General features: G+C 38.1%; 1 long non-coding RNA gene across 1 annotated transcript; it reads left to right on the top strand.

The window, feature by feature from the left end:
• Positions 1 to 1,734: 1,734 nt before the first annotated feature.
• On the top strand, positions 1,735 to 5,067 carry LOC144961359 (uncharacterized). The gene is made up of 3 exons (XR_013643133.1): positions 1,735 to 1,805; positions 4,156 to 4,236; positions 4,926 to 5,067. It is a non-coding gene; the product is annotated as an uncharacterized LOC144961359 (long non-coding RNA).
• The last annotated feature ends 635 nt before the right edge of the window (positions 5,068 to 5,702 follow it).

The following is a 5,702-nucleotide window of genomic DNA, read 5'->3' as shown; positions in this document are numbered from 1 at the left end:
CCCAGCAAGGTCAAGACCTTGACCTCTGAGAATTTTGTCCGGGATGTTCTGTATAGTGAGAACCCTGGATCGTTGACTTCTACGCCCCCTGGTGTGGGCATTGTCAGGTCTTCAAGCCTGAATTTGAGCGGGTGGCTGAGGTAAGTTCCGTCTTTTAAAAGAAATTTGAGCTTTTATATTGAGCAATATTCTTTAGACGTACTCAAAGCGCTTTACATGGGGTCCCAATCTTACAGCAACACTTGAGGAGAGCTTGGCTCAGCAGTATGGTCTTTGCTTTGTACCTGAAAGGTACCGAGTTCGATCACCCACTGCGCTAGGTGTCCTTGAGCAAGTCACCTCGCCTTAGCTCAATTTGTGGCGCTGCACTGCGGCTGACGCCTGGATTATTCCAGTCTTCCCTTGGAATAGATCCTAGAGAAAAATTCCCCCTATGGGATGAATAAAGGGAATTTATGTTTTAAAGATTTAATTTATTTATTTTTAAAAAATGAGTTTTTATATTGAGCAACATTCTTTAAACGTACTCATAGCGCTTTACATGGGGTCCCAATCTAACAGCAACACTTACTCTGTCAGATGAGACATGACAATTTTGAGGTTTGATTACAATTTTTTATTTGTTTTTTTTGACAGAGACTGCAATTGACCGGGTACGCATTTTACACCTGAGTACGGTGAGAGATATGAGTAAACATCCTTTTTCAAGGACTCAGCTTTGCATCGCACAGAGTTTAAAATCTTGAGCTTTTTTTATATAACGCAATATCCACTAAACGTGCTCAAAGCGCTTTGAGTACATTTAATGGATATTGGTGTAAAATGAGAACCTGGCTGCTAACAGCGTTATCTCTGTCAGAAAAAAAATGGTATTATCGCCTAACAGGCGTCATTCTGCATGTTATGTGTCCAATGATTCAGCAAGGCAGATAACACAAACAGCGTGCTAAACCTTTGAATGAACTTTTTAAAATTGAACTTTCATATAGCGCAATATCTACTAAACATTCTCAAAACGCTTTACAAGTGGTCCCTGGACAACAGCAACACTTAACATGTAGGACGTGACATTTTTTTTTTCCGACAGAGATAACGCTGTTAAACGGCCCAGTACTCATTTATACACCTAAGTACGGTGAGAGAATATGAGTAAAGAGCCTTTTCCAAAGACTCAACTATGCATGAGCAAGGCTCGAACTCCGGACCCTCTGATCTGAAAGCGAGTGTCATACCACTAGACCACATAGCCACAGTCAGCTGTTAGACTCAAACCAAGGACCTATCAGTGCTGGCTCCCTAATTTGTCACCATGATTCAGACCAATATACCAAATAATATCATGACAAGAAAGAAAGGAGTCATTCCCAGCAGTAAGGCCCTTGGGGCCAGAGCTTATCCTGATTTCTATAGCGTGAAACGGACAATACACAGGGGGGGGGGGGGGGGTCAGAAAAAAAAATCTTGACTGCACCCGGATCGATCACATGCTTGTGAAGTGAGTGCTCTACCAACTGAGCTATCGGGGCCCCAACTTGTCATAGCTGGTTACAAAGTCCCATCCAAAGGGTAACAAGCAATCATAGTTATCTATTTAAAACTGCAGATAACCATTGATTCCACTGGCTGGGATTGACTATTTCTTCTATTGTTGTTTTTTGTAAATTCATTTCCCAGCTCCTAGAAGGCATTTGGCCATGCAGGTAAAGTGGACTGTGACAGGCATCCCCATGTGTGTCAAAGGGCAGGGGTCAAATGCTTATCCCACTGTCAGGTTTTACAGGGGAAGTCAGACAGGTGTCAAACAGGTAAGGGAATCGGACAGGCGGATCAGTTGTTGATGTTGTCTTGTGGATTGCACTCACCAACATGAAAAGTCAGTTTCTCCCCATTTTTGAATTTTTTCAACTTTTTTTTTTTTTTTTTGGTCAAGATATGATGGATAAAACTGTCAAGGTTGCCAACTTTCGTATATTTACGGAATCCAGTATATTATAAACCAGCCTCAGTAATTTAAAGGAATCTATTATATTATAAACCAGCCTCAGTATATTTATGGAATCCATTATATTATAAACCAGCCTCAGTATATTTATGGAATCCATTATTATAAACCAGCCTCAGTATATTTACAGAATTCAGTTTATTATAAAACCAGCCTCAGTATATTTACGGAATCCATTATATTATAAACCAGCCTCAGTATATTTACAGAATTCAGTATATTATAAACCAGCCTCAGTATATTTATGGAATCCATTATATTATAAACCAGCCTCAGTATATTTACAGAATTCAGTTTATTATAAACCAGCCTCAGTATATTTACGGAATTCAGTATATTATAAACCGGCCTCAGTATATTTACGGAATTCAGTGTATTATAAACCAGCCACAGTATATTTACGGAATTCAGTATATTATAAGCCAGCCTCAGTATATTTACGGAATTCAGTATTTTATAAACCAGCCTCAGTATATTTACGGAATTCAGTATATTATAAACCACCCTCAGTATATTTACGGAATTCAGTGTATTATAAACCAGCCTCAGTATATTTACGGAATTCAGTGTATTATAAACCAGCCTCAGTATATTTACGGAATTCAGTGTATTATAAACCAGCCTCAGTATATTTACAGAATTCAGTATAATATAAACCAGCCTCAGTATATTTACAGAATTCAGTGTATTATAAACCAGCCTCAGTATATTTACGGAATTCAGTATATTATAAACCTTGGGCCCTGAGAATACCTTGGGCCTTGTGAATACATTGGGCCCTGTGAATACATTGGGCCCTGTGAATACCTTGGGTCCTGTAAATACATTGGGCCATGTGAACACCTTGGGCCCTGTGAATACCTTGGGCCCTGTGAATACCTTGGGCCCTGTGAATACCTTGGGCCCTGTGAACACCTTGGGCCCTGTGAATACCTTGGGCCCTGTTTAAAATAATGACAAACATTCAAGCTGCATGAGAACCTCTATTCAAATATGTGATAAAATGGAATCAAATATTTCCGACACCCGATGGGTTTTTGCCAGATCAGCACACATTTTGTCAAGAGCACATGCCAGACTCGCCACGGCATGGGAGTACCGTGGAATGGAGTGATGAAGACCTGATAGGGGATGACTAAAAGAAGACCAGCCCCAAATGTGCCCGCCAGATTGAAATATATGAACAAATACGGTACAATTAACATCATTTGATATATTTCATTCTTGCCCACACTTTAGAAAAAGATAAAGGTATTATACACATCGTCTAAGACTTTCTTTCTACGATATATCAGGACATTGAAATCACCTGTCGAATGTTCTTTGTCTCAAGTCTGGGGAAGACTGAGATCCATCAAATGATGTACATTTTAGCATATTTGTTTAATAATTTTCAATCAGGGGGACACATTCGGGGGCTGGCCTTAGTCTTAGTTTTAGTTTTAGTGCCCCCCAACAGGTCGCAGTCACGGTACATAAATTGGTGTTTCAGTACACAATGCCCTGTCCTCAGTCTAACAAATGAGAAGCCATTATCTTCAGTCCAGTTCTTTCACAAAATCATTTTGCATGGAATTTTCAATTCCAGGTTTGTTTAAATATCCTTTTGGAAAGGTTGAATAAATGATAACGAAAAGAGTGACGATAATGGAGAGGCTTTGGATGGGAATAATACAGACAATGGGCGATTCGGGTACAAACCCTTTGTCAGCACGTGCTGGGCAAAGAGAAATAAAATAATACAAGAAAAATCACACTGAAGTATTCATGATAAATTGGAGCATTTATATCTGCTAAACGTGCTCAAAGCGCTTTACAAGGGGTCCCTAGCCAAACATCACACTTAACATGTTAGGACGAGACATGACGCTTGTTTGGCGATATTCCAATTTTTTTCCAACAGAGACTTTTAGACTTGAGTTGAATGAGAGAATGTTAGTAAAGAGCCTTTTCCAAGGCATCAACTATGCGCCGTTGAAAGTGTGATTCGAAACCTTGGACCTTTTGATTCGAAGGTGAGTGTCATACGACAAGAAAACAGCCGCACACAATAAATCAGTCATTGTTCTTATTCTAAGAAATTGAAGATAATTATTTTTTCAAAACATTTTGGTTTAATTTGATTCATCTTTATTTTTTAAATATTTCCCCAGAACTTTTACGGTGTGGACATCCAAAGTCAAGATGCTGAAAGTATTGTGGCGTTTGTCAAGTCTTATTTACCAGAGAATAAGGTGGGCACCCATTACACACTGATTAGAAAGATGCTTATAAAAGATGTAGGTTGTAGTAGAAAGGATTCAACAGTCAATGGTCAAACAGAAAAGTGAGTGGAGCAGGCACGGCACTTATGTTGATAACAACAAGAAATGAAGTGAGTTGAAAAGTGCCAGAAGACAATAGAGAAAAATGTTTTCGTGGTGATGGGGGCTTGAACCCCTGATCTTACTGGTATGACAACTTTGCCTGGCAGGGAGAGATACGCTCTAGTCTAATCCATCCGTGACTGGCCAATAGGGTCTAAAAATATATAAATAGGGATGTGAACTGTAAGCTGTAGGTTCAAATCCTGATGTGAAGAACACACAATTGAGTCTTTTGTTGAGACTATTTCTCACCATACTCAAGTGTAAAATGAGTACCTGATCACATCTATCCTACAATCTGAGAATTTTAGCGTTTCTACAGCTTGTTTAAATGCTGTGTTGTTTTATTATTATTATTATTATTATTATTATTATTATTATTATTATTATTATTATTATTATTATTATTATTATTTATTATGTTTTATTATTATTATCGTCATTATTAAGTGTTACTGTAGGCTTGGGACCTCTTTGACATGCTTTGATCACATTTATCGATAATCACTGTATTTGATAATTAATTTGATCTTTATATTTTTCGTTGTAATCCACAGAGAATGAGAAAGGACGAATTGTGATGAAGGGACGGATCAAACATTTTGGCTGTGAAACATGAACGTTGATGATGCAAGCAATGATGTGAGATGTTGTATGATGCAAGCAATCATGTGAGATGTTGTATGATGCAAGCAATGATGTGAGAGTTGTATGATGCAAGCAATCATGTGAGATGTTGTATGATGCAAGCAATCATGTAGATGTTGTATGATGCAAGCAATCATGTGAGATGTTGTATGATGCAAGCAATCATGTAGATGTTGTATGATGCAAGCAATCATGTGAGATGTTGTATGATGCAAGCAATCATGTGAGATGTTGTATGATGCAAGCAATCATGTGAGAAACAGAAAGTTGAAAAGAAAACAGGTGTTAGTGTTTTACTGAAAGATGATGGTACCAAGGGTACTTCGGATATAGATATAGCTAATGTTTTAAATAATTATTTTTCATCTGTGTTTGTTCAAGAAGACACTACAAATATACCAACGTTCAATGTTACAAATCAATTAAACGTCCCCGATTTTTATATTACACAAGAAGACATACTTGCAAAATTGTTGAATTTAGACGTGACTAAAAGCATGGGACCGATTCCCTTCATCCCGTTTACTGAAAGAAGTGGCCTTTGAAATATCACAGCCGCTATCAACAATATATAATAAGTCTCTTGAATCTGGTACCTTACCCATTGAATGGAACAAGCCAATGTTACTGCCATTTCATAAAAAGGGAAGCAAACTAGATGCGCAAACTATAGGCCCATCAGCTTA

This window comes from Berghia stephanieae, unplaced genomic scaffold (genome assembly GCF_034508935.2).
Source record: "Berghia stephanieae isolate SIO BIC M18660-M18661 unplaced genomic scaffold, UCSD_Bste_1.3 scaffold2248, whole genome shotgun sequence".
NCBI classification, from domain to species: domain Eukaryota; kingdom Metazoa; phylum Mollusca; class Gastropoda; order Nudibranchia; family Aeolidiidae; genus Berghia; species Berghia stephanieae.
The sequence above is the reverse complement of the archived record's forward strand: the minus strand, read 5'-3'. Positions and strand labels throughout refer to the sequence as shown.